This window comes from Sus scrofa, chromosome 2 (assembly GCF_054392235.1).
Source record: "Sus scrofa isolate SSC_HxYL_T2T_F1_AM1 chromosome 2, Sscrofa_HxYL_maternal_Yorkshire_Landrace_v2.0, whole genome shotgun sequence".
NCBI classification, from domain to species: domain Eukaryota; kingdom Metazoa; phylum Chordata; class Mammalia; order Artiodactyla; family Suidae; genus Sus; species Sus scrofa.
The window spans coordinates 67608714-67620251 of record NC_139384.1 but is presented as its reverse complement, the minus strand read 5'-3'; the positions used below and the strand labels follow the sequence as shown (position 1 = coordinate 67620251).

Sequence of the window (11538 nt, the reverse complement as noted above, 5' to 3'; positions counted from 1 at the left end):
GGCCTGAGGCGCCGCCACTCGGTGAGACGCGCCTCAACCCGGAAGTGTGCGAGACGAAATCTGCCTAGCAACCGGGGAAGCCGGGCGGCGAAGCGGGCAATTTCAGTGTGAGACTGAGCGGCGAGACGGAGCGGCGGCTCCGAGCGCGGCGCGGCGGCTCCTCCCGCCCGGGGTCAGCGCCCCGGCGCGCGCACGCGCACCCCCGCCGCCCGAACGCGCCCCGCGCCGCCCGCGCAGTCCGTCGGTCGACCGTCCGTCGTCTTGTCGCCGCCGCCGTCGCCGCCGCGGGCGCCACCTGAGGGAGCTGCCGCACGGGACCTGAGCCGACCGGACCCGACCCTGCCACCCGAGGCCCCCCGGGACCCCAGCAGTCGCCCGCAGAGGCGCCGAGCAACTTCGGTGAGTGAGGGGCCGGCGTCGCTGCTGGCGGGTCCCCGGCTTCCGGTGCCCGGGGCTTCTCTGGGGCTTCCGCTTCTTCGAGGGGGCCTCTTCCATTGCGTGGACCCCCTTGTCTGAGGGGACCCGCTTCTCTGAGGGACCCCGCCTCTTGAGAGGATCCTCCCTTCCCTGAGGATCCCCTGTCTCTTTGAGGGAACCTCCTGCTTCGCTGGGGAGCCCCTTCTCTGAGGACCGGAGCTGTCTGAGACTCCCCCTCCCAGCTTCTTAAAGGGGACCCCTGCTTGTCCGAGGGGTTGCTTTCTCCGAGTGACCTCCTGCCTTTCTGGGACCCCCTGTCATAGGCGATCCCCTGCTTCCCTGACGGACCCCTACCTCTCTCAGGAGACATCTTTGCTTCTAGGGGACCCTCCCCCTGAATTCTCTGGGGGATCCCCACCTCTCTGAGGAGATCCCTGCTTCTGTGAGATATTGTCCCACTGTTCTGTGTTTTTTTTTGCCCTTGATGTTTTGTGGTGTCTCTCACTTTTCATAGGTCCCCCTTGCCCCCTACCTTTCTGCGATGCTCTCCTGGCTTTTCTGTTCCCGCTTCTTTGGGTGACACCCTCCTTTTCTCAAGTGTCCCCCAACTAATCTGAAGTGTTCCTGCTTCTGTCAGAATCCTTCTTGGAGGTGTTCCCCACTTTTCTGAACTGTTCTCACTTTGGATGGGACCCCTTACTTTTTTTTTTGCTTTTTAGAGCCGCATCCGTGGCATATGGAGGTTCCCAGGCTAGGGGTCAAATCTGAGCTACAGCTCCAGGCCTACACTACAGCCACAGCAATGCCAGATCCTTAAGCAACTGAGTGAGGCCAGGGATCGAACCTTCAACCTCATGGTACCTTCAGATTCTTTTCCCCCGCACCACCACGGGAACTCTGGGACCCCTTAGTTTTTGATAAATACTTCCATTTTCCTGAAGCCCCCCCACCCAAGGCCCATACATCTGATTGGATCCTTATTTGTCTGAGGAAATGTTCCTCATTTTTCCAAAATCATTTCCTTTCTGGGGATCACTTTCTAATCTGTGGATGCCATGATGTTTGGAGGAGTCCCTGGCTTCTTCAGAGGTTCCCCACCTAATTCGAAATGTTCCATTCCTACAGCTCTTCACTTCTCTGAAATATGCCTCCACTTTTCCAAGATATCTCCTCTCTGATGGAAGACACAGTGGATTTCTTCACTTCTCTGAAGGGTCCCCCTGCATTCCCAGGCATTTCCCCTCCTACTTGCCTGAGGACATTCCCCCTTTCCTGAGGTTTCTCTCCCCATTCGCTAAGGGAGAAACTCTTCCCTCATTTCTCCTTGGAGTCCTAACTTCAGGGTTCCACAATTTCTGTACCCATTTCTCTCCGTTCTGGAAGGAGAGGATCAGAAATGCCCCCCCCCCCCAATCTTCTTTGTCTCTAGATTAGGGGTATTCTCTGAACTCTTACCTCCTCAGGGACCTGGAAGATTTTGTGGCTGGAAGGGAAATCAGGAGACAGGCAGAAAACACTGTTTTCCCTCATCATTTAAGACCTGCTAGATTTGGGGGAGCAGGAGCTGTTGCTAAATAGCAATCTTGGTTATTACTCTGTTTTTGAGCCATGGGGAACCACAGTGTTGTCAGGCCATTGTAGAGGCAGGAGGGACAGGGCTGGAGTATCATTAACAACTACCCCCCCACCCCCACCCCGGCCCCTGCCCCTGCCCGCTCCGCTGCCCACTATCACATTTTCAAGTTGTGGGACAGATCTACTTCCTGTCCCATCCCTCAGTCCTCCCTCTGCATAGGGTAACTCACCTTTCCCACCCCCTTATCCCCCAAAAAGGAGACGAAAACCCTTCCTTCAGGTATTCCTGCTGTGTCTTCTCTTCCTAGGCCCGTTGATTTACCCCTTGATCTCTGGAGAATCCTTGTTTGTGGGCCACTCTGGTTTGAAAGGCAGGGCAAGAAGCAGGAAATGGGTCACCTTAGATCCAGGAAGAGTGGAAGGGAGGCAAGGAACAGGGGATTTGAATTCATTTTTCTAAGTTTGGGGTGACTTCAGCCTGGCCCAAAGGAAGTTTTTACATGGCTTTTACAAATCTCATGTGTACTTTTTTTTAATGGCCCACCCTGAATTCCAAGTTCACTCCAGTAGCTAATTTTATCTGTTTTGCCAAACGCAGAGCTCTCTGGAGCCCAAGTAGATGAATGCTGGCATTGAGAGATGGTCCAAAGGACAGGAATGAACTCAGTTTGAAACCTGAGTAACTTGTAACCACTTCGTGTCCACGCACAAGTCTCAGGCTAAAAACGTGGAGAGAACGTTCTTGGAGCAGAGTTCTGAAATACAGCCTGAACTTCTGTTCAATTTAGCGTTTCAACAAGTTCTTCCCTTTGACTCTGCTAGAACTGCAGTTCACTTTACAGTTTGACTTAAGGCTGTCTCTCTCCTGTTCATTTCCATCTGGGTCTTGCTTAATTTGAGTTCTTTGTGAAGACTCCCGCCGAGGCTATAATTTGAGTTCTAAATCTGTCGGTGGACCATGTGGACACAAGTTTCAACTCGAGCTATTTTCTTCTGTGGAGAAGCATTTGGAGAGTTTCCTGGGCCCTCTGCTCCTGGGGTAGTCAAGTCCAGGCAGGAAGCTGTTGCAGACCTGGTTGCTCCTCTGCTGCCTCTTCCTGGTCAACTGAAGGCACTGCCCTGAGGGGCAGGGGAAAGATGATGGGGAGCTCAGGGCTTAAGGTGCCCTGAGACAGGGCAGAGAAGTGTTGGCGCATATTTGTTATTTGAATGAAACCCATAGGACCAGAAAGATGAGCTGTTAGGGAAGGGGGAGCTTTGAAGTCAGAAGGACCTGATTCAAATTCTGGGTCTGTCATTCCTAGTTGTGTGGCCTTGGATAAGTTACGGCACAAGATTGGCATGTTATAAAATATTTGATGGCATGTTAGAAAATATTCATCTCTGTGAATGTGTGTGAAGTTGCCTACAGTTGGGAGGTGCTTCCTAGATGTGTGAATGAATGAATCTGAGATAATGAACAGGAGGCAGCCAGCACAGGACCTAGTACATGATTGGCGTACAATAAAGGGCGGTTGCTGTGCTCAGGAGATTAGGGTTCTGGCCTGGACTCCCAGGCCAGGAAGCACTTGACATTTTGCCAAGGCTAAATATGCCTGAAGAACAAAGAGAAAGAAACTTGGTTTGTCTCTTGCAAAACCCACTGCCCACCTGGGTCTAGCAGCATTTTTATGTGTTCATATAGCAGATATAAGATGGATTTGCGGAGTCCCTGTTGTGTGGCTCAGCAGTTAACAAACCCAACTAGCATCCATGAGGACACGGGTTTGATCCCTGGCCTCATTCAGTAGGTTAAGGATCCGGTGTTGCTGTGAGCTGTGGTGTAGGTTGCAGACATGGCTTGGATCCAGCATTGGCCCTGGTGTAGGCCGGTGGCTACACCTCCGATTGGACCTCTAGCCTGGGAACCTCCATCAGCCGTGGTGCCGCCCTAAAAAGACAAAAAAAAAAAGGGTGGGGGATGGATTTTCTGTGTAGCAGTGGTTTGTGTTTGCCTTGGCCTTGATTTTTCTCTCTGTAAAATGGGGTAATTTTTGAGTTAGGGCCAAGGAGATGTATTACTATAATTAGACCCCAGGCAAGAGAGAAGATTATAACAAACTTGAATTGTAAGAAGAAGATGAAGGTGAAGTAGAAAGGATCATAGGCCGTATTTTGGGACTGCTTGACTGAGTGATATGCAGCAGTTACCTGATGAGTGATTTCTTCTTATACATTAGAACCTTGGAAAAAGGAACCATTCTTTCAGGGTAATGGATCAGATTGGGGGACAAAAGACTGGAAAAGTGGCATACAAAGGTATTTGTTGCCACACAAATAATAGTATTTTGAGTTTGTGGCTTAGGAAATCAGAATTCACCTTGAGATCCCAGTGGTTCAGGGAGTTGTGGAGATGTTAACTCAACTCAATCTCTGGGGGTGAGACTTTTTTTTCTTCCTTTTTTTTTTTTTTTTTTTTTGGCTGCACCCTTGGCATTTGGAAATTCTTGGGCTCGGGATCAAACCTGCGCTATAGCAGCCACTGCAGTGACAACGCCTGATCCTTAACCTGCTGAGCCACACAGGAACTCCTTTTTTTTTTGAAGAGAGAGAGTTTTTTTTTTTTTTTTTTTGCTTTTTTTTTAGGGCTGCACCCCTGGCATATGGAAGTTCCCAGGCTAGGGGTAGAATTGGAGCTACAGCTGCCGGCCTATGCCACAGCCACAGCCACAGCAATGATCCCAGCTGCATCTGTGACCTACACCACAGCTCATGGCAGTGTCAGATCCTTAACCCACTCAGCTATGCCAGGGATTGAGCCCGCAACCTCATGGTTCCTAGTCCACTGCGCCACGATGGGAACTCGAGAGAGAGTTCTTAGTAATTATTGAAAGCTTTAAAATCATGGCTGGTGAATTGGGCCCAGCCTTGTTCACTTATTCATGTGGGGACAGATTGCACTTGCCTCTGATAACTAAAACCTAGGTGAGGGAGGAATAGTGGGTGAAAATCTGAACTAGGCCCCCACTGCACTGCTCCTAAGTTTGAACAGGATTTTCTTCCCTCTCTCGAAATACCCCCTCTCCCCTCCCTCTGTCTCTCCTTCTCTCTCCACCCCTTTCTCTCTCTCTCTCTCTCTCTCTCTCTCTCTCTCTCTCTCACACACACACACACACACACACACACACACACACACACACACAGTGATACTTTTGAAACCAAGAAATATCTGCCAATCTTAAATTTCTCCTAATTCTTTTAAGGACATTTATTCCATTATATGGGAAGGGAGCAAAGCTTATTATTTTAAAATTATAAAAGATAAGATAAACAACTTTAAAGAGATTATTATCCCTTTTGAAATTATGCTGCCTTTTGTGTGCCACAGACTTCACTCTGGTGGATGGTGGCGCCACCACCAAGTCTCTTTTATCTAACAGGAAGTTTTAAACTTTTTTTTTCAATTGAAAGATCCTTACAGCAATAAAAACCCTTGGATAGTTAGAAATGATATTGATCTAGGTACATTTATTAGATGTAATGTAACGTGGTTATCCGTTGGTGGGCGGCTCTAAAAGGCATGCGGGTCCTAATACTGCCCAGCTTCTATCTCTGGATGATAAACTGTTGATTTATATAACTGAAATAGCTAGGGAAGTCAGGATTTCCTTCCTGTTGGAGACAGCACTGGGGGCATTAAATCCCTGTGGGATTTTGATGATAAGAAAGAAGCTGACGTCTTTTGGAATTGGGAAATAACTACCATATGGAGTCCTTCCATCCAAATGAGTAGATGTTGTTATTTTGAATTTCTAGTATTAAGTTTGGCTTTAGCCTCTCTGCAGCCTGGCTGCCTTTGTTTATATTGGTGCATCGTTTGAATATGAATTTATCCCTCCAAACTGGCCTATACAGGACTTTTGAACACTCAGGAGCTTTACTTACCACAGGTTTTCCTGTGTGGCCGTAAGTTGTTTTTTGTTTTTGTTTTTGTTTTTGTTTTTTTCTTTTTTAAATGCAACTTAGATTGAAAAATAGAAAGTGTGACATTTTCTGGCTCTTGTAACTTCCTATGCTAGCAAATAATTCAGCAATAAATGTATGCCAGTGAAGTGCCAGGTGCACCACGCTGGGTGCTGGGTGCCTAACAGTGAGTTGGACAGATGCACTTGGCCCTAAAGGAGATTACATCCCAGTCACAGACAGGTAAATGAACAAATGAATGAAAGAATATCTCAGAACTTCTTTGGGAATATCCCTGGATGTTGGGAGCTTGGGATGGAGTTTCTTGGAAGTTTGAAAGTGAAACCTTAACTACCTTTCTGATTTCCTCATTGGGCTCCTTGCTTCTGTTTCCTCCCTCTGAAAGGAAGCAGAAATTATGGTGTTTTCCTAGTTGATTGTTGGCTCTTGGCACTGCTTGATCCTGGATGGCTGTGGCTGTAGTCTTAGAGAGACTGGAAGAGAGGGTGTGGAATGATTATTGCCAGAAGCATTTTCAGCTTTACTTTTCCTGAAGTTGGTGGCAGTATGTTTTTGGAATCCTGTGGCTTTTTTTCATGGCACTGCATATTATGCAAAAAGATAAATGGCTCTAAAAGCCTTTCCCACCTTGTTGGAAATCTAAAAAAAAAAAAGTCAGATAAGGGTATTGCTTGGCTGTTGTTTATGGCATAGGAAAAGTGAGATTTTAAATAGACTGCTCTGCTGTATACTGGTAGGTTCTTGGTGGACAGAGTTCCCTCTGTGCTAGGGTTTCCTCTTGTACTAGGACTGAGGAAGGGCTATTTTGCCTTTCCTACGTTGTGGCCAGATTTGTGTTAGTCCACATATGTCAGTTATGTGACCAGTGTTCTTCTTAAGTGTGTTTGTGAGAAGTGGAGCCAGAGAGCAGGGGTGGATACTCGTTCAGGGCCCAGGCTCCAGGGGAGAGGGAGTGTATTATGAGGAGAGTATCTGGTAGTCTGTCTTCTTTTTCTTGCCTTCCACTCTAGTACAGACTCCTGAGGTAAAGAGGAAGGCCCAGGCCGGAAGTGGGCGTGGACAAGTAATGCAACTGTGCATGTGATCAGGCTCCCACCTCTGGGCTCTGCTGCCCTTGGGAAGTGGATGCTTGCTTTCTCTTCACTTCCTGTTCCCCGCCCTCCAGGCTGAGTTCTTGGGTTCCAGTTTGAGCATAGAAAACACATTCAGGTTCTCATTTTTTTGCTCAGTAACTTGCTTTGTCAGAGTTAGGAGCTACCAGTGGACCTGCACTTAGCAGTTCTGGAGGCTCAGCTCATGAACTCACAAACTCAGGACTGTCTGGCAGGGTGATTAACAGGATGGTTTCCTGTCACATTATCACCGGTGTTCCCTACAGGAGCCTGCCTGCAGGGGGCTGCTTTGGAGATGTGTATAGAACTTAAGGAGGAAATGGTAGATAGATCCTTCTGCAAGAGTGTGCTCTTTTTTTATTTTTGTTTTTGGCTGCACCCATGGCATGCGGAAGTTCCCAGGCCGAGGGATCGAACCCATGCCACAGCAGCGACCCTAGCCACTGCAGTGGCAACACTGGATCCTTAACCTGCTGCACCACAAGAGAATATCATGCAAGAATGTGCTCTTCAAGAATGGTTTACTGTCCATTGTCTTTGTTGCTTTGTAAAAGTGCCATGGGAGGCCCTGTGTACAGTAGAAACTTCAGAGTCAGAATTCCAGATTCCGCCACTTGCTGGCTTTGTGACCTCAGGAGGGTGGCCTAACTACAAGTGGCCTAACCTCTTTGAGCCTTGGTTTCCTCATTTGTGGGATGGAGATGGTAAGCATGAAGAAGTGGCTGGGTTGTTGTAGGTGCTTAGTAAAGATAGTCGTTACAGAATAATATCAAGGCCGACTGCCCCCTTTGAAGTTGGCACCCAAGTTTGGATAGCTATCTATGGCAGTTCATACTGCCCATGAGCAAACCAGTCTATACTGGAGCCACAGGCTCCACTGAGGGCTTATGATCCAAGGTTCCTGGATTGGCTGATTTTCCTCAGTGGGTTCCCTTAGTTCATCATAGCCTTACACTGCTGCTTCTGCTGCTGCATCACCTTGGTGTACCATATGGACTTGCAGTGCCTCCTGAAGCATGACAGGGTAACTATGAAAAAAGCTCAAACCTACTATACTCTATGTGGCTACAGTGTGTTGTCGCAAAAGCCTTAACTTTTTTTTTTTTCCTGTCTTTTTGTCTTTTCTAGGGCTGCACCCTTGGCATATGGAGGTTCCCAGGCTAGGGGTTGAATCTGAACTGTGGCCGCTGGCCCACGCCAGAGCCACAGCCCATGCCAGAGCCACAGCAATGCGGGATCCAAGCCATGTCTGCAGCCTACACCATAGGTCACAGCAACATCGGATCCTTAACCCACTGAGTGAGGCCAGGGATTGAACCTCAACCTCATGGTTACTAGTAGGATTTGTTTCCACTGTGTCACAACCAGAACCCCCCCTAATTCTGTTTTAAATAAGTTTATTTGTATCTTTTTTCTTTTTTCTTTTTTTTTTTTTTTCTTTTTACTGCTGCACCTGCGGCCTATATAAGTTCCCAGGCTAGGGGTCCAATTGGAGCTGTAGCTATTGGTCTATGCCATAGCCACAGAAACTTGGCATTGGAGCCATGTCTGTGACCTATACCACAGCTCATGGCAGTGCTGGATCCTTAACCCACTGAGTGAGGCCAGGGATCGAACCTTATGGATACTAGTTAGATTCATTTCCGCTGAGCCATGACGGGAACTCCTATTTTTACAGTCTGCAAGTAAGTGATATCATACAATATTTGTCTTTCTCATTCAATATGATAATCTCTAGGTCTATCCATGTTGCTACAGATGGCATCATTTCATTCTTTTTTATGGATGATACTCCATTGTTTATATACATCTGTATATAAAATCTTTATTCATCTGTTGATGGATACTTAGGTTGCTTTTCTGTCACTTGTAAATAGTGCTGCTATGAACACTGGGATGCATGTATCTTTTTGAATCGGAGTTTTCTCAGCATGGACATCCTTAAGTATTAACTGATTGACTTGTTCTTAGGGCAGAGGGAAAAAACTTCCAGAGAAATAATGTTTCCCTAGTTGTCTCTTAGAGTTTCTTCGGTTTTAGAATGGCATCTGAAGGTGATTGCATCATATTTCATAATAAGCCAGCTCAGCTATTTACCATTTAGTCCAGTACGATAGGCACAGGTCTTCAGGCCAAGCAGCCTTAACATTTACCTGCCTGAGCATCAGGGACCCCAGACAGGTCTGGATTCACTGTTGATTTTTCCATCTACGCAGCTGGCCCTTTCTTCCTCCACAAAAATAAACTCTGTAAGTATTTCACCCCACTCCCACCCCTGCTTTTCCAGCTGGAGAAGTTGGCACTGTCCTCTGGAGCAGCCCACCTGTCACCAGTGCACATCTCAGTCCATAGGGGTGTGTCATTAATATGTCACAGCTGATGCTTCCCTCTTTAAAACAGGGTGGTTGTCACCTTGGTGACTTGCACAGGGTTTGCCACCTTAGATTCTGAAATCCCTACGTCAGTCCCATGTCTTGGGTCTCCCACCTGACCACACTTTGCTCTGTTTTTAGTTAATTAAGTTGGCATTAATCAAGACCCAGGTGAGGAGCAGTGAGGTAATATTTTGCTTGTATTGCTTTAATGTACATCACCTGATTAATTATTGTAGCGTAAAGCAGTTCTCAAAATATACAGCTGCTGAATTAAGAGTGAAAATCATGGATTTTGTTTTAAACTATCTTTGCTTATGAGCTTCCCGCATTCCTTTGCTAAGTCACCTGTTTGAGAATAAACTTTTTGTTTGGTTTTTGAACTTGAACATTTGAATTTCTTTGTAGCAAAGCAAATCACTGACAAAACTGGGTCAAGGAAGGTGTTTGGGGGTCAACAGTTTGTATTTTGTATCATTTTTAGTTTGAGGAGTGCTTCTTTTTTGCTCTTGAGGAGGTTGTGCCAGATGTTGGCATTAAGTAATTGGAAAATTTTGGAGGTGAGTGGGGGGGTGGAATTAGCAACAAAGAGTTGCCATTTAGGTGTGAAACTTAACACAATTAAAATGGGCTTTTTTGAACTTGTTGAGCTGTGGGCATATAACAAAAATCTATTTGTAAAACGAATTCTACTTTAAGTGTTTTTAAAGTTTGGGGTCAAGACCAATTGTGAGTTGGAATTACATTGATTCTCTTTTTAAAATAGAGTAGAAAGTATCAGAGTACATTTCACTAGTAAAGGTATGTTTGGTGCAATTTGTTTCACGTGTATGAATATGAAGTATGATCTGTTTTAAAAATTTGGGAAAGCCACTAGTTAGGATCCTTTGTGTGTCATCATGAAGTATTTGGCCTAACGCTGTAAAAAGAACATGGAAGGGCCCTTTTTGGGTGACTCTTCAGAACCTAATCTTGAGAGCCTTGTTGTGATATAGGATATTTTTATTTTCCCTATTAAAATTGTGTTTGCCTTAGGCAGTTGAACACATCCAAAGCCCATTCTCTCTCGGGTTAGACTGTGTTTCCTCCAAATCACTGGAGAGGGAAGGGGTGCAGATTTGCTTCTCTTGGGGGGTGTCACCTTTTCCCAGAGGCACAGGGGGCAGATTGGGAGGTAACTGGAGAGGGAGAGCAGTCATCCCCCAAGTGTCTTAAGTGGGTGGGTATGGAGCTTACTTTGTGGAACTCTATTGCGCTGGAGGAGTGATGGTTCAGCCGATCCCCTGGAGGGGAGCTTCTGTGTGACGACCCCAAGAGGGTGGCATTCTAACTTCTGTTTTCAGAAGCAGCTGAGTTGTTTGAGGTCTCTCAGCTCATTTGGAGCGAGGTCAGCAGTGAGCGCGTCGTGAGTCAGCCCTGGGCGCGGCCGGCCCGATTCTGCAGCGGGTGAGCTGGCGAGGACCCCTCGGTCCTGCGACGGGAGCCGGCCAGAGCCCTCGTGGGAAAACTACGCGCGGGGCAGGGCGTCCCTTGGAGCGCAGTCGGGAGGGGCGGTGCTTCCGGGGAGGTGCCGGCCAACATGCCCTGCCCACCACCGCCAGGCCCCGCCCACCACCATCAGGCCCCGCCCAGTCGGGCGCGGGCGGGCAGCGTCGCCTTTAAGAGCTCCCCGGTGTTTTGGGGGCCGCGGGCCGGGCGCGCTGACCTGGTGCGCATGTCCCGGGCGGTGACGCCGGCGCCGGGCTCCATGTGTGCGGCCGAGGGGCGCATTATCTGGCCGGCGGCGCGGGCGGGCGGGCGGACCGGCGGAGCGAGCGCCGCGGGCCCGGGCGGCCCCAAAGGCGGAGCGAGCGCGCGCGGCCCGGCGCCCCCAGCCCCTCGGCCGCCCGGCCCCGCAGGCGACCCCGACCCCGGCCCCACGGCTCCTTGAACCCGCGCACTGCCCTCGGGCCCGGCCGGCCCGCAGCCGGGTAAGTTCTGGACCAAACTTGGCGGGGGTCGGGGGGCTGGGGTCGTGCGATGGAGACTGGAGCGGCGGGGGCGGCGCGGGCTGGGCAGGGTAGGAGGGTCAGGGGGGGCTGTGAAGGACCCCAGTGTGA

General features: G+C 48.7%; 1 protein-coding gene across 20 annotated transcripts in view; it reads left to right on the top strand.

The window, feature by feature from the left end:
* Positions 1-16: 16 nt before the first annotated feature.
* GATAD2A (GATA zinc finger domain containing 2A) overlaps positions 17-11538 on the top strand; it is a 101626-nt gene continuing 90104 nt past the window's right edge. For 6 of the 20 annotated variants that reach the window (XM_085012215.1, XM_085012207.1, XM_085012205.1 and 3 more), the window contains exon 1: positions 11174-11409. The gene's annotated coding sequence lies outside the window, so the exon portion shown is untranslated. The other 14 variants (XM_085012216.1, XM_021083426.2, XM_021083427.2 and 11 more) reach the window with 9 other exon arrangements.